General features: G+C 44.7%; 1 protein-coding gene across 3 annotated transcripts in view; it reads right to left on the bottom strand.

The window, feature by feature from the left end:
- Positions 1–24251, bottom strand: part of SHISA7 (shisa family member 7) — a 540684-nt gene that overhangs the window by 277713 nt on the left and 238720 nt on the right. The gene's annotated exons all lie outside the window — the stretch shown is intronic.

The raw sequence follows: 24251 nt of genomic DNA, 5'->3' as shown, positions 1-24251 counted from the left end.
AATGGGGGGCAAGGGTGTCTGTCCCCTCCAACTTTCGTGGCACACCATTTTGTCCCCCTCATTTGGCAGGGCCCTTTTCCTATCGATGTCATGTCCCCCACCCCAACATTTTCAACAAAGTTATTCCACTGCACCCAGTTCCAATTACAGCTCGAGGTGAACTGAGCAGCCTATTGGAGACGGATGGAACCATCGAAGCAGTGGAAGCCGTGTGTTGGTTGAGTCCAGTGGTTCTCATGAAAAGGAAAGACACAGGAAAGCTGCGCATGTGCTCTGAGAAGTCTAAAAAAACATTGTGATGGATAATGACACATTTCCTAACATATCAAAGCTAAGGCAGCTACTGGGGGAGGCTGCAATATTCTACAAGTTAGATATGTGGAACGCATATCACCAAACACCCAGCCCGAGGGCTCTCGCGGCATTCATAACACCACCAGGAGTATATCAATTTAACCAAATGCCGCTTGGTCTCCCATCTGCAGCCTCCGCTTTTCAGCGAATTATTGATCATTTGCTCACATCCATATGGACCCATCATCACCAATTTAAGAAAAATGCTTAAAGCATGTCTCTTTCCCCACAGCCTCTCCTGCCACGGCCTAGCTATCCTAATCTTCAGGCCCTACCTTAAAACATTTTGTAACCTCTGTTTCACCTCCAGGGACGTCATTTAGGGGTTGCCAGGGGTCGCACTTGTGAGCTTGCTACCCCTGTGGTCTCCCTTGCTACCCCTAAAGAGAAAAAAAGAAACTATTTTTTTTTTTACAAATTGAAGCTGGTGGGCTGTGGCCAGCGCCATGTTGTTCTTGGTTTCTAGAGTGGCTGGCTTTCTTGTTCAGGCTTCTTAAAAGCTTCTTAAACATTACAGGAGGTTCCACAAGTGTAACACTTTGAGCAGTGACCCTAAATTAGAAAGAATAGGAATAACAAATAATTTGTCTGTCTGGTATTCGATACAATAATTGCTAGACTCATTAAAGGTTTATTTCAGGCACACTTCAGGGTGTGAGTCACTGAGTTAGTCTGTTCTTAAACACGACAAATTCACAATGCAGACAAAATCCTCCAAAAAGTCCTTATAGTAGAATCAGCATCCATTTTGGACTCTGTATTTTGCTTTTTGCAAGTTGCAGTTATAGCATATTTTTTCAGCCTATACATATTGTCATCCATTCTTGTATGAAATGTATATCACGTTACAAGGGATGTTGTAACCATATTTTTCATAGGGCCTCATTACGAGTCCGGCGGTAACCGAGGCGATAAAACCGTCTGGTTACCTGCGGACTCGTATTACCATTCTGCCTCCGTGATTCCCGGAATTACCGGGGCATTACAACCCCGGTTTTCCGGGAATCACGCAGGCGGAATGGTGTTAAACCCCATTCCCATTGAGTCCTACGGGACTCAATGGGAATGGGGATCATGGAAACACCGGCAGCATCTCGTAATGCTGCCGGTGTTTCCTCGTCCGCCTGCAGGCGGGCGGTGTTAAACCCGCCAGGTCAAACCTGGCGGGAACATCACCTCCCGCCTGCAGGAGTCGGGATCAGGTGGTCCGGAAACAACAGTGGCGGCGGGTTTACCGCCACCGTTATTTCCGGACCGCCTGATTTGTAATGAGGCCCATAGTGTACTTAGGAACAATGCTGTGTGATGCCATTTCCTGTCTTGTAAAGGGGTAAAAGTCGTGTTCCATCGCTCCCCGTGATGTCACTTGGAGGTGGGGTTAAATTACATCACGTCCTGTGATGTCACCAGAGGTCAAGGGTCATGTGATGTCACTTCCGCCCCCCCCTCCCCAGCATTTTGGTGAAATTACATCCCTGTTCACCTCCCACCTCTGGAACGCTTCAGCCTTGTAATGCGCTCTGAGGCCCTCTGCGTAGGGCCAACATCGAACAAAGAAATTCAAATAAAGTAATGAAATAAAATCCATTTTTAAATTAACACATTTTGTCTACTTTAAAGATGTTGTACTGGTATATGGGAAAGAGCAGGCACAGCGAAAAACAGCAATAAACACTGTGATGGAGAACCTCACGGGGTGTGATTGCGATGCTGTGGAGTGTCAGTAGTGGAGTACATGCGTAACCGAAGAAGGTATCGAACCAAAATAGGGCCTGGCTCTGGGAATAGAGTCAGCACTGCCCCAGAATACAAGCAACAGCTCAAGCTGTTCATTGGTCTAACTCAGTGGTCGAAGTGGACGAGAGCGGTTGGGAGCCGAGCTCCTCTACTTTTTTAAATGAAGTTTTATTTTAAAAAGAGACCATTCCGGAATGGTTTCGTTTTAAAATAAGTGTAGGGGGAAGTTGAAACCTTGCACTGCACTGAACATTCCCTTAAACAGCAGGCGCATTTGTTTTGCGCATTGGAGGGGGTGTGGTGATGGGGTTTGTGGGGAGGGGACAGGCCAGCAGGGAACATAGTTCCACTGCTTCTTTTCATACACCTCGACCACTGGCCTAACTGAATAAAATTCAAGGTTTGCAGAAAACCTCTCAACCAAGACTGAACCTGTCAGGAATCCTTCAAACCAATCAAACACACCATTTCGAATGCAGCCTGCATCAGGCCCTTTGAGAACTCTATGGACACATGCATTACTGTAGATGCCAGCATATACAGTTCTGGAGCCACGCTGGCACAGAAGAAAGAGCAGCAGGAGCAGGCGGGTGCCTACTCTTCGAAATCGTTGCCCTAGTCTGACTTCTACTACTTGTAATTGTAATTGGTTATTTATAACGGCTTAATACCCAGAGGTTTCTAAGCGTAGACCCAGGGATCAAACCCGCGTTGCACTGTATCGTCTTGCTTCCAAGGAAAGCGCATTGCCCCTGAGCTATCCTCCCGACACTTGGTGATTGAGAAAGAAATGTTAGCCTGTGCTTCTACAGCACAGCATTTCTGATGCTAAATGTAATGCAGATGGTTTTAATTGTTAACTGATCACAAACTGTGTGTGAACATACCGCAAGCAGGAGGAAATAAACCTCCAACACCACTTCTAGCCAGGTTAGCAGTCACACAACAAGAGTAAACGATTGACGTCAACTCTACTCCGGGATGGAAGAATACACAGGCGGATTGCATGTCACGCCTACCTGCTAAAGTGCCAGAGGAAACAGACTTTCTCATTGACGAGTGCCTTGTAGCATCTGTGTGGGATCTGAGAGAAGAATGGGACAACAGCATCAATGAAGAGTTCTGGATGCAGCAGGACAGTGATGACCGGGATAGGGAGAAGATGAGACAGTTTTCCAGCCATGCTTGGCCCGATGGCAAGGAGCCGCCACAGAGGATAGCTCAGGGGCAATGCACTCGCCTTGGGGAAAAAGACGATGCGCTACAACATTGGTTCGAATCCTGGTCCAGCACTTAGATGCTGGAGAAGGCCGGCATTAAGGGCGACACAAATCAACACTAATAAGCCTCTGCAACCTTTTTGGAAAAAGGTCAAAGAGGCAGCATCATAAACGACGCTCATGAAGGACATTAGGGAGCGAAGATGATGAAGGAAAGTCCCCATGAGTATATCGGCGGCCGGCCATGGACTCTAAAATAGACCTCAAAGTTTGCACTTGCCACAAGTGCGTACTGAGGGACAAGAGGCTGCACAGCAATCTGGTTTGTGAGCTTGGGTACACATGGCGAGAGCTGAGAGAGAGGACACATTGCCTGAGCACGCACAGGATCATCAGTGGTCAGGGGAGTAACAGGGATTTGCATGGCAGGGACAAGATCAATGTGTTGAACCCTTGACCCAGCAGCCATTTTATAGTCACTTATTGTTCATTCTCTTTCTATCCCTTCTTCCCCATTTTACCCCTAATCCTCGCTCAAACTCCTTCTCCATACCTTCCTTTCCAGTTTTCCTCTCTCGCCTCTCTTTAGAACTAGTAACTTTATTTTGTTACATAGTGCCTACTTCCAGATTGTTGCCCGTGTGTAGAGCTGTAAATAACAGTTGTTGCTATTACCAAACTAAACAGTACTCGTTTCCTCAATCTCAGAAGGATGAAAGGCTGAGTCGACTCTAGAAATTCCAACCTGTACATACCAGTCACCCACATAGCTCAGAATTGTATATGCTTTGACGAATCAAGGGAATTCATCCCTTCTACCCAAGAGGGAGCCCCACCCTACCCCGTGAGGCTAGGGAGGTGAGCCCACTCCGCAATACCCTCCCTAGGGTTAGAGGTAATTGAGACCTCACTGGGACAGACTCACCCTTACGGAACCAGGACTCCCGTTCCTCTAATGAACTCCCTAACTCCTCTCCCATGAAGGCATACATGGGACTGCCTAAGATACTTAACATCAATGAAAAACAAGACTGGACTAAAGATAACATTAACATGCATCGTGAGTATCCAAGAAAAGAAGCTGTCTCTTTAAGGACAAACCTCGACTTCACTTTGATGAGGACGTTTCAGTAGGAGGACATGCTGAGAAGGGGTAGAAAGAGAATCATATGTTAGCAGGGGATGCCCCATGGTAGCGTAACGCAAGCGGAAGGTGGAGCCAGCGAGAACCTTGGAGCCTGTGAAACTCAGACAGACTCTGAATTAAAGGACCAGATGCTGGGAAGACAGCGTACTGAATTGCCGGGAAAACGTAGGGTCTGAGGACCAGAAAGCAGTGACATGACCACAAGTAGTGTGTGGTGGGCAGTGATCCCTACCAACTACGCCAACACGATGATGTATCCACAATGGCCTCAGTTTCCAGGAGGGACGCTGGACCGTAGCATGAAAGTGAAGTAAGGAAGATGCAAAGAGACACCAACAGAGAAAACAACCGAGAAAGAACTACCAAGCAGGAGAAAAGGTCCAGAGGGACTACAGCCCCCGAGACATTTCCCCATGAAGAAAGGGGTAATGGGGAAACGGGAGGACTGGGAAGGCAAAAGTTAATCATTATTTAATAAGTAAGGGGGGTTGGGATGGGGGAGTGTGTTTTATGTATTGTCCTTTGTCCTGATTTTTCTTGTTCTCTTGTTGATCTGTATTGTTCGATGATACTTTAGTGAATCTAAGCTTGGTATTTATATGTGATTTCAAATTGATTTGTTGGATCTTTACTTTGCTTTGTTGTTGCATGTGTTTTGTTTTCTTTTTGTATTTTTACTGTAATTATTCATTCATTCTTCAGAATCAATGCGTGGTTGTAATATATTTTGTGGAAATTATAAATAAAGTGTTTAAATAAAAAATAAAAAAAAGTTAATCATTATATCAGTGGATAAACACATCCCAGTGAATTTATTAAAACAACAAAGTTGATCAATCTGAACTGTAACAAAACAAGAGGGGACATTATTTGTAAACCTGAGAACGAGAACATTACTCAGTGGACAAGATTACACTGGGAAGAGAGGAGAAGATCTCAACCCCTAAGCAGGATTAAGTGGAAAGATCCTTCTAAACCCCTGAAGAGAGAGGTAATGGGGAGAACGGGAGGACCGGAAAGCCAAAAAGGGAACCATAACACGAGTGGGGAAACTTGTCCAGAGAATTTGTTGCAACTCAAACTATGAAGTTGATACATCTGAACTGTAACAAAATAAGAGGGAACATCATATGTAAACCAAGGAAAGAGAATATTAATCCGTGGATAAAACTACCCTGGGAAGAGAGGAGGAGACCCCAACCCTCAAGAGGGATTCATTGGGAGTAGTAGAAACAAAAGAGTCTGAAATATGTAAAAGAGAAAGAGATAAAAAACAGAACACCAAGGTAAGTCTATACTAAAAAATGGGACATAATAACAATCCTGAGGGTATAACCCAGCCAAGAGAAGATATCACGCAAGGTTGTAACCAACCAAAATATGTGGATGCAAGTATCTAACAAACTTTACGAAAAAGTCCAGGGAAAAATATCCCACAAGACAAGTGAAGAGTGCAATACCTTATCCAAGAACTGCAAGCCCTGGTGCAGAAGGTGGCTAGAGGCTATTGAAAATATATTAAAAGAACATGCAAGCAAAGCAGAACATGGCTTCACCAGGAGAAGGGAGTCATTCGCCTAGCCAATAGTTGGTTTGAATAGGAGAAGGGTCAGATAGGGTTTGTTTTTGACAGTGGACTGTCTTTTTGATTACGACATTTTCAGATGACTGACAAGCACCTTAGTTATATAGGTAGGGAACACACACCCATAGTTATAGGGAGAGAATGTCCATCTTAGTATTTAATAAGCCATTGCTGGAAATGTCTTCAAAGTGTCCGTGTGCTTCTTCTGATCCACCACAATACCCAGAGCCGAATTAGATGCGTCCACTTATTTATCAGTGGTGCCTGGCTTCTCTGCTGTCACACCGTAGCAATATTCATTCAAAGTCCTCCGCAGTAAGAACCTTCTGAAATACATTCAAACTAGTAATGGTGAAAGAAGCACTGACCCCTTTTCTCACCCAACATCAGTCACTTTAACACTAATTTCTCACAACTACGCAAAGACAGAGAATTCAATTGATGTTATGTAATGCATGTCAAATAAAACACTGCATTTGCATTCAAGTACAATATTTGTATACTTTATTCCCCCACCTTAAATATAATACTAAAGACTACAAGTCCCAGAATGCAAAATGTTGTGAGCCTGAAATATTCCTCTGGGTTTTACAACTGTAGTTCCAAGACATGCATCTAAAGAAACTGTGATTAAATCACCTGCTTGCAGTTATGTCTGACATCAGCATTCAAGTGATTTTTTGTGTGATGAAATTTGCAAGAACACAACAGAGCACAGAATGTTCATGGCCAACACTAGATATTTCCCAGAACATTGTATTTGTAAATCAGTTTGTCGTTTTGGCGAGTAGGACATGTTGCTGGGCCTGTGTGGGGGATTTGAACATTGTTATGTTGTAATGTTGTTAGGAGGACTCGTCACAGGTAGTGCTCACTGTGTCATACGCAGTCCTCTTGCTCTGCTCAGAGCGGTATGTCCAATGCGTCAGGGACCATGCGCCACCCCATGTAGAGGCCGCCCTGATCACACACCCAAGGACCCAAGAGTGATAACTACGCTTGTGAGCATGTTCATGCTTTTTGAGATGTACTGACAATTGACCTTCACTTTCTGTGTCCTAACACAAGCTTCTCCAATGCAATGTTAATGTACTGCTTAAAGTGATATCTTTTTACAAAAAATGTTCTTGTAAATTTAGTTTATTACAAACTTTATATTACATTTCTATCATACCCATTTTGAAGAACGAAAACAAAAAAACACAAAACCAGATATTGACATCATCATTTAGAACATTGTAGCTAATGTATAAGACTGCAGAGTTATTTCGACAGAATATTGTCAAAATAGCCAATTGCTGAGCAGCAAGTTAACTTAAACCTTCTGCCGGATAAGAGAGGCTGCCACCAGTCTTCCATATTGCCCCTTGTTAGAGCATGTTTCACTTCCAGGCATTTCGAAAATTAAAATCAAAGGCGCAACTTGGCCGAATGTACCATTATCCACTTTACAACGATTACATTTATAAATGGCTAAAACTGTGCAATTTGTCAGAGGAACACAAAACGTTGATATACAATTATCCCCTGACGTTGAGTGCATTTTACAGGTGATCTTGCCACCAGTAAAATTCACCCTAGAAATGTTTAGCAAATGTATTCAAAGACACGCTGGATGCCGCTGCTAAGGTTCCAACTTGAAAACAAACTCCAACTGTGGAAGCGATCATTGACCTTATTATAATAGTAACATAAGAAAAAACCTACAGATCTTTGCAGACGTCTGAAGAGATAGCCCTATTGGGGGGCAACTGTCATATAAATACCTGACAATGTGTAAGTACACCTCAAACAGATGCTTCTGATGTACAATTGCAATCTTCTGTACAGTGTCCTCTTAGAAGAGACTGGGCTGTTGGTCAGCCAGTGCAAGTTGATTATGGTCAGATCCTAGACCCCGGCTATATGCTAATCACTGCTAATCTATTGGTGCTCATTTTGTCTGCCCCACCCCCTGACTTCCCCTTCTTAAGGTGCCTCCTAACCTCTTCGGTTTCACAGCTAGTTAGCTGATGCAGGCAGATCTAGATAACGTGACCTGTGCCCCACCCACCTACCAAACAGCGCTAATCTTTTGCTGCTCTTTGTTTTTTCTTACCTGCCCTTTTCTTTCCCTTCCTAACTATTCAATTTCATTTCATCTCTCACCTGGGTGTCTGAAGCAAAGGGCAGACGCCGAAAAAGGGCAATTCCTGTTTAGGTCTGTTAGGGCCCGGAAAGGTGTTGTCCAATTTAACCTAATGCCAATTGGACCTACTCCCATTTGGCTGCATCTTTTTAACTCGGTAGGTCAAATGGGACACTTTAATTAAAAAATAGTTGTGGGGTAAGGGAATAGGTTGAGGCAGAGGGAAGTCGGGGGGAGGTGGGTGGAGTCTCCCCCCGCATTAGGAGGAGTTGCGGGGGTCTCCGTCCGCAGTAGGTAAAAATGAATTAGGTCAAACAAATTAGGTCAAATGGGCAGTAGGTCAGGTTTTTTAGGTCCAACAACCCATATCCCCAGCAAAAGGGCCTAAACTCCTGTTCCACGCATCCCATGTAAGACATCAGCATGTGCACTAGACATCACTCAACAAGTCCCATTCACCATCAACCACACGTGCAGCTAGTCTGTACCGCACTGCCACACAACCACTCCAACCCACAGAACCTCATCCACATCCTACTCATAATAGCCACAGTCGACCTCTTAAACAAGCAGGCAACCTTATGCTCATCAATGCTCACTCAGCAGCACAATATGCTATAGTCATTGGCGACCTCATCACCAGACTCAACCTAGATGCACTATTTATCACAGAGACATGGCTCAAGTTCATCTCTATCCGCATGCTGGGTGCCCTCATCCTCACGGGCTACCGCATCCAACACAAGGGCTGTCAAGGGAAGACTGGTGGAGGTCTCGCTATTATCCGCAAGACGCCATGGACATGCACCTTCCAGTAGCACACTGCTCATGCATCCATGTAACTCATCACTTGCCGCTTCCTGCTCACCTACGCTCATGCTACCTTTCACCTGACCTACTGACTATCCCATCCCACCAAGGCCTTCATTGATGAATTCAAAGATCTCATAACAACAGCATCTTCCAACAATACAACTTAGGTTTTCTCAGAGATGTCAACCTATCCAGTAGTCCCCAACCAAGGAAACCAGAGAGAGACGAAACTGTTTGACACCGTGAACACCAAACAAGCACAGAACCAACCCACAACAAAGGCAACACCCTCGACCGTGCATACATTCATATATAACCTGAGCCGCTATGGCCTCCCTCCTGCAGCAGAGAGTATGCCAGCCAGCCCTGCATGAGCCCCGTCTTAGCCACCGAGAGTGGCACGTGAGAACCGTTACAGGCAGTCTCTGGCAGCACCACAGAGTCACACTTATCTGAGTTTTGGGTACATTAGGAGCTGGGAGGGTCATATCAGTTGGTGCTCCAGGGCTAGGCACATGTAAAGCTAAAGGGCTGGGGGATCTCAGCATAGGTGCAACACAGGCCAGAGGATCATGCAGTGCCTTGGGGATTATTATGCTACAAACGGGTATTTGAGGATTAAGGGCATTCCTTTCTAGGGCCAGTAAAGGGCGGGAGGCATATGAGGCTGAAGGTATGTGTTCCATTATTAAATTTGGAAGTCATAGCAGCAGATCAAACTATGGTACTACCCCCAATTCCCTACACCTACACCCAATAGTATTCACTTCGCAAGACTTTCACTTTGTATCACAGTTTGCTCCATTTGGTCTTGTTCCTGCCAGTTGGGGGCATGATTTGGGGACTGTATTTATATTAGACTTACCTTCTGAACCCTACAACACAGTACTGTAATGATTTGGGAGCTCAAAAGCCCTGTTTCCCATTTAACTTCCCTTCCAGATCCATTTTGGGTTTTTGGCAGTCAGTATGCTTTTTTAGTCAGAAGACTGCACTTCCCAGTATTCCTTGCTCACTGCTTCATCTGCACCCCTGCAGGAGAAGGTTGGGTGGAGGATAAGGAACACCTGTGGCTGCAGGTGCTAGCACGCATCGCACCTGAGACGTGTAATCGTTAGCCAGCTTTAAAAGCTTCACTTCGCTTCAGTCCAGCACTGGTGATGTTGCAGAGTTCCTGTTTGTTACAGGTCCCTTGTTCTTGGTTCTTATGTATAGTGTTTAGTTCCTAGTTTCTTGATTCTTGGATTTCGAAATGAGTGTGCTTATCCGTATATTCCACTTTCTGGATTCCCTTTCTGTCAGCCTGTGTTTTGCAGCCAGCACTTTCCCGTGCTTTCCTTTTGCTGTGCGCAGTTTGTCTGTGTTCTCTATTTCTTTGACTTTGCCCTGTTCTACAGTGTAACCCTGATCCTGTAGACATCCCTCATTTATAGATTTACTATTTTGTACCATTTTCCTTCCTTCCCTTGACAGGGACGGGGGAGGTTTTGCACTTGAAATGTTGTTTTCCCTGCTCCAGTTCCTTTAGTTTCTCTTGGAATCTATTCCTGTGTTTCCCTGGCACTTCTCTCTTTTTTGCATTGTTTGTTAGATGTAGTGTGCTGTTATATTCAGCTCCTGTGTGAATGCCTATGTTTTCCTCACTATTCTGTAAGCACTATTCCTAGGTGTACCTTGTCAGGAGTCTTATGTATTAAGTTATCCTCCCATTGCTGTTATAGCTTTTCTGGGTCCCTGTTTGATCAGCAGGGTCGTGGGCTTTGCCGACATTTCAGGTGGTAGTTCTCGCTCTTGTGAGTATTGTCTTTAAGTTACCTTATGCAATACCATCAAGCGTGGTAGCTTGCAGATCCTGTTATTGCCGGTTCTGTAATGTGGGTTTAGCACTGACAGTGCCTGTAACAGCAATTGTGGGTAAGGAGCTTGCCGACTTTCTTAACACTCATAAGGAGCTTCAAAGTGCTTACCCCACATTCCTTTTCATATATTTGTATTCTTTTCACATTCTACTTGCACATCCAGGGTTTTAGAGTACATGCATCTTGGTTCCTGAGTGAATGTGTTTGACACAAAGCTCGTCACTGTGTGATCTTGTGCACATATCCCTTGCCATATGCTTTTGTCCTCTCATGATAGAATGACCAGCCTAATTTTCCCACAATCTACCTAAGTATTTGTCGAATATGGCAACTTCAAGTAAGAAAGGCAGCAAAGCCTCTAACATGTTTGTACAGAACGTTTCTGCTACATTTACCTGCGATAATCAAATCACGAGTGCTGACACAAATGAAATCCTTGTCGCGAATGGGCAATTACGTGCAGAGTATTTGTCCCACTGGATGGCACATCCTACATTGCCAGATCCTGTTTCAGTCTATTATTCTGATCCTGATTCTATGTCTGCACAATCCTTAGCAGCAGAAAACAACACACTGTTAGCCTTACTGCACAAGAGTACCTCTGTTGTTGAAGCCCAAGTTTCAAGTTACACTTCTCAGATTGAACGGTTTAATTATAGAAACATAAAGGATGGAGGGGTTCCTTGAATAACTTCTGTTGTCTACGCTCAGTCTGTAGCATGCTTCTCTGTACCAGAGCATGCTGTCGTGCCTAATGTCAAAAAGTCTCGGGGTGATAGCTTGCTTAAGGCAAGCACAGACAAAGTTGGTAAAAGAAAGAAGAAATCACAGACCCTACAAGCAGTAAACGACAATGTGCAATCAGTGCTCATCCAGATTGCGAGTGCAGGATCCAGCCCTGATGTTACCACGCCTCCCACTGTGCCTACTGATAGTGATGTACAGTTAATGCAGGACATGCTTAAAGCTAAGCTTCAGGAGTTAAGAGAAAAAATGGTTTCTTTACAAGAGGAGAATAAAACCTTGTAGTCTTTACTGAATACCCCTCAGACCGTATCTCTTGTTCATGTGAACACTGTTCAGTCCCTGAATGCAGAGTCTTTAGTAGACCATATTTGTCAAAAGGTACGATGAGCTGGGACTGAGAGTGTTTTTTCTAGTGCAGCTCTTAACCAGGGCACAATTTCTTACATGTGTCCTCTTGTTTGTCAGGGATTCCAGTTAGCTGATGACACATTATGTACTGCTTTACCTAAGATTTAAGGTGCAGCAGCTTATCACAAACCTGAACTAGCAACCACACAAGCTTCTGATTTCCAAACACAATCCATTAGAGTGGCCTACATACAGGCCCTACAGTGGTCTTATGGTCTGCACTTGTTCCAGCTGCTGAGACCGAAGTAGATGATCTAGCTGATGTGGAACGCAATGCTAACTGTGTTAACTCTTTCTCCTACCAATTTAGGTCACAACGAACAGTCAGAGAAAGTACAGATTCCATGCTCTGATGAATTCATTACACAGTCTACAGAACCAGAAACCCCGTGGGTGATTCCTGAACTGTTGGTTGTTAATGTGCTACTTTCAGAGGCTAAGACAGGTGAATGGACAATTGACGAAATCTTGATTAACAGAGACGTTGCTATGGTGATTCCTCCGGTTGATTTTGACTTCCACAAAGAATGAGACTCTGTGTCATCCACTAAGGAAAGAGACTGAAAATGTACAGCTCAGTCATTGGTGACTGGTGCCAAGAAGTCTACTGCCCTAGAGGTGCCTTCCATTCCTGAGCCACCAATGTGTCTGTCGACTTCTGAGTCTTCAGTCTGTCTGCCTGTAGCCTATGACTCTTCTTCGTAATGGTCCCCAGCTCTGCAGTCACCTTTGGTACACGTGTCTTCAATCACTGAACCTCTGCCATGTCTGCCATTTACTCAAGAGCCTCCGCCATGTGCATGGTCGGCCCCAGAGACGTTTACATGTTTGTCTTCAGCTGCCAAGATAGCTCGAGCAAGGAAGTCCTGAACCTTAAATTCCCCTGTGGCATGCTTGTCTGCAGCTACAGCGACTCGTACAGCACGTCACTCGTCACCCATAAAGCCTCCGGCAGTCCATCCTAAGTGTTTGTCCTCAGTCCAAGGCCTACTGCCTGTTTGGCTTCAGTTGATGAGACACCTGTGGCCTGCTTATCCTCTGTGCCAATATCAGAAGAATACCTGTGTACACTGTCAGATTCTGCTGCATTTCCTTCAGCTCCAGAGGAATCCTGAATACCAACCATCTACTCCCGAAGCACCTCTTACGCGTTAGGGCGACCACCAGAGTATTCAGCAATAGATATTGAGACTGTTGCATGCTTGCCTGCAGCTTCTACTTGTCCCGCCTGTCTGCTCTCAGCATACATTCTAACAGTCTGCCATGTCTAATGAATGTTACACTCGCCTGCTATCATCCTCAATGACTTACAAGTATCTGGGCCCAGGGACTGAGTTTCCTGTGCCTTCAGACTCTGTGCCAGATCCTTCAAGTCCTTTACAACATTCTTTAACTCCTGGGCATCCTCCTCACCAGCTCCCTGCTTCTGATTCTTCTTTTCTACGGCCTGATAAGCGCTCTAGTCCACCTGTTTTTGCTCACAGACCTCCATTTCCATCAGTGCCACCTCAGAAGAAAAATGACTGCTACCATGGAAACATAAAGCCTGGTCCAGGTGGAGACGCAAGAAGACGGCCGTGGGAGGGAGAATACTGTCACAATTTGCTCCCTTTCCTCTTGTTCCCGCCACTTGGAGGAATGATTTGGGAACTGTTTCATATTGGACTTACCTTACGAACTCTACAGCACAGCACTGTGCTGATTTGGGAGTTCAAAAGCGATATTTCTCATTTCACTTCCCTTCCGGATCCTTTTGGGGTTTATGGCGGCCAGCATGCTTCTTTAGTCAAAAAAACCTACACTTCTCAGTATGCCTTGCTCACTGCTTTATCTCCACCCTTGCAGTACAAGGTTGGGTAGAGGATAAGGAACATCTGTGGCTGCAGGCGCTAACAAGCGTCACACCTGAGGTGTGTGCTCATGAGCCAGCTTTCGAAACTGCAGTTAGCTTTAGTCCAGCGCTGGCCATTGTTGCAGTGTTCCCGTTTGTAACCGGTCCCTTTTTCCTGGTTCTTATGCATAGTGTTGAGTTCGTTTTTTCTTATTTCTTGTTCCTGGATTAAGTTGGCCTCCCTTTGCTGTTATAGATTTTCTGGTCCCTGTTTGATCAGCAGGGTTCGTGGGCTTCGTTGACATTTCAGTAGGTGCTTCTCATCCTCGTGAGTATTGTCTTTAATTCACCTTACACAATACCCACAAGGGTGTTAGCTCACAGATCCAGCCATTGCTTGTTCCGTATGTGGGCTTAGCGCCGTCAGTCCCTGTAACAGCAATTGTGGGTAGGGAGCTTGCTAACTTTGTTTGTATCATAAGGAGCTTCTAAGCACTCACCCCACATCCCTTTTCATATATTTGTATTCTTATCACATTCTACTTGCACATCCTGGGTTTTAGTGGACATGTGTCTTGATTCCTGGGTACCTGTTGTTTGACATGTATCTATTCACTGTGTGCTCTTGTGCACATTTCCTTTGTCATATTCATCTTCTTTGTCCTCTCATGACACTTTGTCACTTTTACTGGTACTTCTCCTGTATTTCACTTCTTATTCATTTTTATTTTTATTTATAACACTTGTGAAAAGGCCCAGACCTGAAGGAATCACGGTGTCGTACAGTACAAATGAGCAGAGCAGACAGTAGGAGTGACCAGGCTGTGCAAACCGAGGTAAGACATTATTTGGGTTTGTCAAACAACCAGGTCTTGAGTAGTTTTTTGAAAGTGGTGAAATATTGCTCATTGTTAAAGTGTGAGGGTAGCTAGTTCCAACGTGTGGTGCAGTCGCACAGAAGCCAGCTGTGCCTGCATTTGTTTGTTGAAGCGTGGAGTGAACAGTGAGGTACTGGAGTTGGATCTGAGTGCACGTACTGGGGCAGATTGGGTGAGGTAGTTGCTGAGGTACATTACCTTCCTTTTTGCAGGGGGAGAGCCCTGTTTGCCACCCCCTGTCTTGTCTAACCCATATACTTACCTATTCCCCACCATTGACCCCAACCCTAACCTTACCAGAAACCATACTATATCCATTTGCACCATGACAATGTTAAGATGCAGACGATGTAAAAGAAAGAAGAAGTAAATAAATGAATGAAGAGGTAAATGTCTGAAGACGTGAATGTTCTAGTGGTAACAGGTTTTCTGGGCGAAGTAAAGGGGATACCTAAATGGTAAAGGGAGATTTCTTACGTTGACAAATCAGCTTGTTGATATTGATATTTTATTTCTATCGCGCTCGTACACAAGTGTTTCAGAGCGCGACAAGGCAAGGGAGAGGAACAGTGGAGAACAAAACAGCGATCTTACTAGGCCCAGTGACATTGAGAACGTGCAAGTACATGGGAGAGGGGGAGGGGAAAAGTGCATGGAAGGAGGGAGAAGTGGAAATTGCGAAGCAGAGGAGAAACAGATCAATAACAATAATTAAATAATAAAGGCAACAAACAGTGGTAATGCAGCCGGCAATTTGCAAGTGCTAGGTTTAAGGCAGCAGAAAGGGTAGGTCTGATAAGTGCAGGAAGAAAAAGGGGGTGCTGCATGGGTACAGATACAGACCCCAGTGCAAGGGGTGGCCCGGATGCAGTGCGGGAGGGTGGCAGGGTGAGCAGGTACCTGGGCCCAAAGGACAGAGGGTGGCCAGGTGCACAGTGCCAAGAGAGAACAGATCAGCAGGGGAGAGAGGGAGCGAAGGCAGAAGAAAAGATGAAGGTCTTGAGGTGCTTCTGGAACTGGAGATGTTTCTCCTCAAGTTTTAGAGTGGCAGGGAGGCTGTTCCAGAGGGAGGCCCCAGCCGAAGACAGAGATCTACCCCCAGCTTGTTTCTTTGAAAAATGACTGATCCTGAGGGAGTTGGAGGTAGAGGAGCTAAGAGCTCGAGAGGGGAGGTATTTGCCGTGGGATAGCTGACGCCACTGGACCGGGAACAAAGTAAAATGGGGACTGTGCTACGTTTTTGTGATCTTGCTTCACCCTCCTCCACAAACACATAAAAGACACACAGATCAAAGGACCCCAGGACAAGCAGTGACACAATGAAAACACTCCAAGGGAGGACAAGATGTGGGGATCTCAAAGGCGAGTAGGGTAGGGTGGCACCAGGAGGCAGGGTGAAGGAGCGTGGAGGAGAGGGACATGGGGCTGTGTCATGGTCTAGAAGTGGTTGAATTCAGAGAGTATTCTTTTGCCAATTTGGGACACACTTAACAATTCACCAGGCCTATGGGAGATCTATTTTATCCATTATTAAATGATAAAAATGCAGAAAGCAACACATTTGATGATTAATAATAATACATGTGCACATTCAGGTCTTCATGCTAGATTCCTCCCCCTTGTAAGCACTGAAGTAGCTGATGTTGTTATTACCAAATGTTCTTTTGATCAGTTACTTGTGCTTAGCAACAGAAGTATTGTCTTGGGAGGATAGCTCAGGGGCAACGCGCGTCGCCTTGAAAGCAAGACATGGAGCAACACAGGTTCGATCCCCGGGTCTGTGCTTAGAAACCGCTGGGTATAAAGCCTGTAACCAATTACAATTGTGGACCTCAATATGGGATAATGACAAAGCAATCCCACATCTTTTGTTTGCCTTTTATTTTCCATACACCTGATAAATGAAACTGTCTTCATTTTGTTTTGGCTTGGCTGGCGCGGGAGCGGATTACTAAACTCTATTTACATGAGTTAACACTGCCTTGTAATGAAGCTGCTTGGGGGTAGGTCAGCGGTGTGCAACCTTTGTTACTCAAGAGGTTTTGGGCTGCAACTCCTGTCAGCCCACTGTGAAAGTTCACAGAGGTTTTAGTCCATAACATCTGGAGAGCCGCAGGTTGCCGAGCCCTGAGCTAAGTCGTCTAATCATACAGGTCAATGTGACCATAGTTCAGTGAAGACTAACATCCCAGCGTTGCTTCTTTGCCCCTGGGGTGCCAGTAGTAGGAAAAAGTATTCACTTCTGCTACTCAGGAGACAGAATTGTAAGCCGTGTAGAGAGGCCTAACTACAGCACACATTCTCCCACCACTTAGTGTATAGGTTCCTTTGTGGCATGTGATTGAGGCAGACAAATATTAAGTTTTCATAATGACTTTTATTTTAATGATTGTGTTTTATAGGGAAAAAGCATTGATATGAATGTAATTGGTCGAACTATGATTGATATGTAAATAACATTTTATTTTAGAGCAATTAGACTGATTAATACTTGTTCACTTAAAATGCGCATTTATATCTGTGCACAGTACTGGATTTTATGATCCCTTCGGAATGATTATTTGACATATATTATATATTTTTACATCTGATTTTATGATTAACATGTAATGTATTTTTCTGTTTGATTCTTTTATGGCACCAGTTCCAAATAAAGTAGGAGGACTGACCCGTCTAATTTGCAATGCAGTCCTTTGCCTCATTTGGTCCTGTGTCTGGGGGTGAGAACCCCAGAGTTGGGACCCCCGACCTTCGGACTAGGTTGATTATCTCAGTGGCTTAGGCGTATTCCATGGTTCCGCTGCCTGACGCGATTCAGAGACAGTCAATTGGAAGAGTGGCTGTGTCATGGGCTGTTTCTGGAGATGGGCCGCGTCAGGGTATTCCTTCCGTACGCTAATGCTCCATTTAGTACCGTCGCCCATAAATCGGTTACTGCATTAAAATTACCTGGGTGGCCCAAGCATCTGCCTTGACTCTGTGGTTCTTTCATTATCACCCTTATGCGTTCTTGATAGCTCTGCATTGCCTACGGAAGGTGAGGAAGAAGAGGGACCAATGGTTCCTGTGCACATTACTTACCAGTAATCGTCCTTGCAGCGCGATCTACTCTTCCTCGTCTCAGTCCTACTTCTCCGCCTGCACCAGAGATTATGGGGACTACGGCTGTGCTGTAAGGACACCGGAATATTTGAGGGATTTCCACCATGGTAGGCCCACCCTTTGGGGTGGAGAAACTACAGGTGTATCCACTTTTCTTAGTTAGGATTTAGGCGGGGTGCCTGTCTCGTCGTTTTTTGCGGAGACATTATTACAATGAACATGCGTGGGACACCTCTGAAACCCCTGTTTTTTTTTTAATAGGAGCAGGGGACATCCCTGCAACCCATCCCCATACATAATGTTACCATATATAATGTTGCCAATTGCTTTTTATTACTTGATACCCTATATATAGGCGGACCTAGTTCCCCCATTCTTTGCCTGACTTCTGATCTTGCCCATTGCTGTGAGGAGACCTCTTGTGCTACGGGCAGGGATATGGGGAACAGCCTATCTGGTAGGATAGCGGGTCATCATGGTGGGAGGAAACCTAGCCTTACCTGACACTGACCTTTTACGTCATGTGCTGCCGGTTTCACCAGCTCCCAACCCTAGCATAAAACAGCTTCTGACCCATGAAGAGCACTGTAAGAAACATGTCCTACTGGGAGCCATCACATTTCCAGAACCACAAGCAGAATGGGCATCCCCTAGAAGCAGTAGGCACAGTCCTCATAGACGTTCCTTTAAGAAGATCAAAGTCGATGTCAGAGGAAATCTGGAGTTACTTCTCCGTGATCTCTAGTAGTGGAGTGTGATCTGGGCCCTCCTCAGACTCCACTGAAAAGCCTGATAATCCCTAAGTGGGACCTAAGGGCTCTGGGGGGTAAAGGTATTGTAGATCTCTGTATATAGGAGGAAACATAAAGTGGAAGGGGTTCCTTTGAGGTTGAACCATGCCTTCTTATCTATGTAATGTGCAAGGGTATCCAGTGATTATACCTAATAAAAAATAGAGAATTCATTTTAACAAATAAAAAATACTGAAAAAATACAGATTTTTTAAAAAATAGGATATGTGAGGTAAGGGCTAAAATCTGGTGGGGTGGTATTAAACATGGGGAAACTGGGGCATGGGGGCACTCCCCCTAACTCCCCCCATTCCCAAAAAAAAATATTTTTTCAGTATTTTGGGTTCGTTAAAATTTAATTCTCTCTTTTTGGGTTCGATAAAATCCCATAGATCCATGTGCAAGTAGGAGAGACTTGACCTTTGCGGCTCCAGGGAATTTATAGGATAAATCTAGTTTGAGTATTTGGAAACAGAGGCCTTTGTCCGAGTGCTTACAGTCTTTCAGGATTCTGCTCCTAACACTAGGAAGCGTAGCTAACCACTGGGAGGTACCGGATGTACACAACCTCCTACAGTCTGAGCAGTATCCTCCCCACATTCTAAGCCAAGATTAGAGCTAAGGTGTGCAAATCCATCCTCTGTGACAACCTTACTTACAAAGATATTTTCCCGGAATGTGCGAAACCCTTTCTTGCTCCCCTTCTTCTGTTGGGATTGTTTCCCGGGATCCTCAGAAATGCCCGTAACAGCTAGGGGTACTGATGGGAGAGAGTGGGCCAACAGACTGGGTGATTGTGGGATCACTTCCAACATGGGGGGCAAAGGCAGAATCCCTCCGGGGAATCTCCTGTCAATCACTGCATTTACAGTGTCCTCCACCATTGTCTGAAACCGTTCAGGCAGAGGGTCCCCACAATAAGAGGGGGAGCATGATCTGTAAGAGCGATGCCTTCTTCAGTCTCTCTCCATCTCACTTATTCCCAACAAAGGATGCAATAGAAGTTTGGCCAACAACCCATGTTCCAGAATACACATTAAAAGGAAGGATCTTTTCTACTTTAAGAATCCACTCCACTTAATCAATAGAAATTGAGTTCACACACAACGTGGCAGCCCCCTCTGACGCATCACAGTGCGACCACCTTGATTTGACATCTTGGGCACTTGGAACTAGACACAATGGAAGGACTATATCCTCCACAGCAAATTCCCCTTCCGTTTTTGTTGAGGCTTGTGGTTGCCACTGCTCTCTTCTAAGCACAGTGCTCTGGAGGGCTTTTAATGTGTGTTTCTGGTGGGGGCGATGGGGAGGAGTGATAAACTGCTGTGCCCCAATCCGAGTCAACTGCCACCCTTCACCGCACTGAAAGAGTGTACATGCCTCCTGCTTGGCAGAGCCATATGAAACAGATGTGATTTCATCTGTATGAGTAAAGTAAAACAGACAATCATTGCCAAATACTTACCTTGACTCCATGTAGGGAGGGTAAGTGGTTGCCCATCCCCAGAGACCGAGAAAGGAGAGTAAGATTGGGAGGACAGCCGGGGAGGCCTCTAGGATGTGTTATCTTGCGTTTGTACAGAGCCGTTTGCCTTTGTTTATGTGTCTGGAGGATAGCTCAGGGGCAACGTGCTTGCCTTGGAAACAAGACGACACAGAACAACACAGGTTTGATCCCCGGGCCTGTGCTTGGAAAACTCTGGGTATTTTGCGCGTTATAAATAACCTATCATATTCATATCATGGCGTTGAAGCACTTCTGCCTGGCAAAGGAGGCACATGATATTATGATAATATTCAGTAGTGGAAGAGAGGAGCAAAGTTGGGTAGATAGTTGGGATGAGGGCGAGGGATAGACGAGATACACAGGAAGGCATGAGATGGAAAAGGTAGAGGAGCTTTATGTACAAATGGACCAAATTTATCCTGGGACTCAAGTGTATTCTATAGGGCCTGGCGCCAAGAAGGGAGATAGCGGGAGAGGAGGTGTTCGTTGCGCCAGGGAGTATGTCTGTAATTCACCCACAGCATGGTGAGCCTGGCCATGTTGAAGCCATGCCCAGGAAAACACAGACAGAAAAGCCCTTCTACTTACTTCCCCAGGCCCCAATAACATTCTGGAGAGGCTGCATGCCAGAAATTGGTTACATTCTTTATTTTTATAAAATGCTTCATGCCAGACTCCAGCCTCTAAAGACGGAACCGGGTATCGACCGCATGCTAGTCAGTACTGTCTTATTTCCAAGACAAGTGCTTTACTCCTGACCTATCTTCCCAGACCAATCTGAATGGGCAAGTTTTCAAAAGCTCCCTAAAAAGAGATTTTAAATACTCAAGATTTTTTGGTTTCCTCATTCGTGTCCTGGTTACCAAAACCCTATGCTTGCTCTTGTGTGCAAAGTGCTTAATGGCACAAAGCTTGTCTATGGCTTGGCTGTGATCACACTTTTGAGCCTTCAACAGTATCATGGTGAGCCAGGGCATGTAGAACAATGGCCAAGAAATCACAGCGTGTAAAGCCCCTTGGCCACAAACGGCCAGGCTCTATAGATGGGAAAGCTGGAAAGACATATGGCCACATTTAGCCAAGGTTGGGATTTCAACCACAACTTCCTTGGGAGCCAAAGACCCAGTCCAGCCTTCCTGGATGTTCCCGGGTCCTGCTAGGACCTTTAAGGTAATGGCTATATTGATGTGTGAGGCAGGGATCCTCTTAGGCTGAGGAGTTAATTTACATAATCCAGTCTTTGACTAGCCTTCGCCCCATGGACTGCGGTTACTTGGAGCTTGGGAAAATATTTTAATGTTATGATGTGTGTATTCTGCGACAATCCTGTGTGAGTGGATTTGACGCAGGAATTGAAAACCACAATTCAATCCTGCAAGAAAAAGGCAGATGCAAAAAAAACGTGTCATAATATCTGCTAAAACATCACCAAAAACAAGCACATTTTTCACTAAGTCCCTATTTGTTGCACAGTGGCCAAGGCGAATGGGACTTGGTCTTTTATCGTAACTGTGGCAAAGTGGCTGTGCTCTTTTACTGCTACAGGTGGGGTAAGGTGGAGCATAACAAACCCCTTGAATTTCAGTGAAAAAAGGTTAGCAAAGAAACAGTTGAGTTGGACCCGCTCAATGCAATAAAACCCCTAAAATATATATACCAAGTAAAGCTTGGAAGGTATGTGGCCAGATTTGCAGAGTGGGTTACAATCCCTGCTTCACTGTTTAGCCAAAGTGTGTGATCCCGTTCAATTATTTAATCCCACTCTGACTCTAAACTGCAAAAAATGGAGTTCTTATTTCAAATAGTGTGACCTTATTGACAGAATTTGAGAAAATGACACCCTTGGACTGGGACAGATTTAATGAGTGGGAGGAAAATAATGTACACTAGTGCTCCTCTGTTAGTGGACCTTACAACCGTCACCTCCCACTCAAAGTACATCCGCCTGGGATGCCTGTGAGGGAGTGTCTATCAAGCAGTAACATCAAACTGTGGCCTGTTATTTCTAAGTAGTCTGCTGAGGGTTAAGAGTTAATGGCTTCATTGCAGCTGCAAATGTGCTAGGGGTTTAGTAGAAAATTCCTTAAACAAGTGTGTTCTCAACCACTTGATTTATATTATATATTATATGTTGCTTGCACTCAGCTCCTGCCTAAACAAACATTGACCAAGTCAATAGTTTTTGCTTGTGGCTAGGTATATGATAGGCACATGCCAGAGACTAATATGCCTAGATAATCACACGATGTTCCAGCTTTTGCCATTTTATGGCCAGGTAGTACCATTATGACAGCGCCTGACAAATGCCTATCCCATGCCTACACAACAGCCAAATATGTTGTCTTTGCCAGGGCTTGGATTCAATTGAAGTGACTGCAATTGGGCAAACAAGATGCTTACTGGCAACTACCAAGTGTATTGAGCTTAAGGTACAGGTGTGGGCTTGCTCAAAGTACTGAAATTCTGTTTTGCTCAAGTACTGTTACTTACCACTCAAAGTATTCAATGAGAGCAAAGATACAGCAATTAAAAATGAACATTAAACGGTCTCGTCACAGAAGGATTAACGTCCTGTAGTTTCCATATAGAAACATTACATGTTTTACTACTGACAATGTATAGAGCCCTACACAGTTCACATTGTATTGCCAATCACAATATGTTAAAACTAGATGTGTACTTGTGTGTCTTAATGTAAATGCTGATTCACAGATAAAACGAATGAAAATGTTCGAAAAAGATGTGTGTCAAATATTATCTTGTTTAATTTGCATGCACAGTTGTATCAAAGATTTCTATTCATGAATATATTGTTTTGCTATTTCTGTCAGGGTCGAATCTAGTGCCACTAGGTTATTATTCCAGCCAATGTCTTGTCTGGCCACAATACAAACATTTCAAACCGAAGACCAAGCTCCGACCTGCCCCGCCCTGTCCCTCCCGCACCCTTCCCCCGCTCCCATCTGTCCCGCCATCCCACCCCCTCCTTTTTGGATTCAGCCAAAGTACCACTAGTTCCTTTTTTCCACTCCCACCTGTGTCCATAATATGTATGCATGTTCACCACTTTTGCATCCGAGTATGCACCTGCCCCTTGCTCCCCACAAACCCCATCGCCCCTCCCACGCGCAATCCATACCCCCAAACACACCTCCTGTTAAAGGGAATGTTCAGTGCAGTGCACTGAAGTGCAAGTTTTAACTTCTTCCTCCGCTTTCATTTTAAAACGAAACAATTCTGGAACAGTTTCTTTTTAAAATATAAGAATAGGAACCGTAAAACTTAAAAATAAATAAATAGATGTGCACTGCTCCCAACTGCCCCCACCCACTTCGACCACTGCGAGTATGCCATGGGTTCACGCTCTCAGGTCAGTGCCTTGATTGCATGCCCAAAAACAGTCCAAGGTCCAGAACCTGTTATATATAAAAGAACCAGCTAAATGCATTTTAATTTCCATGCAGGGTGCTAAAAGCAGGGAGCCTTCAGATGACATTATAAAGTGGCCTCAGGAATGCCTGATTCTACACGGAAAGCAAAGGGTGTTGCTGGCAGCCCAGTACAGGCTGCATTTTAGGCAGGGAATGAAGTCACTTTTTTAATGCCGTTTTTATATAGCATGGACCAGGACCAGAATAACGCATTAGAGCGATGTGCAGGTAATAAAACATGTATAATGCCATGGCCTAACAACAACACAGTACCTGTTTATATTTAAGTTATTTATAATAATAATTATGCCATCAGGTTTTAATATAGCACTTTGTGTTGGTTTATCACCCTTCTAAGCGTTTTAATAATATGTGTTATGATCAGAAACAATGCTAGCATAGCTTGATTTGCTACTGGGCTGTGGAGGCCATAGTGGCGAAAACCAGTGGCTGTCAAAAGGACATCGCAGAATAAGATCCTAGGGGTAAATATTAGGACTTTTTGGGAACCAATGTTGGGTTCTTTTGGGGTAACCATTGAAGGTGCACGTTTCTGTTACTGTCAGAGGAACGCAGACGTGGTGACACAGTGGTGGCCCTCTCAGTCTAGAGTTGTACCCATGCTCATTTCCATTTTTTTTTAACAACCACCTTTCCTTGTTTTCAACATTCATTTTAAACACCCCTTATTTCCGAAATCAAGGAGTCCG

Source organism: Ambystoma mexicanum, chromosome 1p, assembly GCF_040938575.1.
Source record: "Ambystoma mexicanum isolate Mex_15411 chromosome 1p, UKY_AmexF1_1, whole genome shotgun sequence".
Lineage (NCBI taxonomy): Eukaryota > Metazoa > Chordata > Amphibia > Caudata > Ambystomatidae > Ambystoma > Ambystoma mexicanum.
The sequence above is the reverse complement of the archived record's forward strand: the minus strand, read 5'-3'. Positions and strand labels throughout refer to the sequence as shown.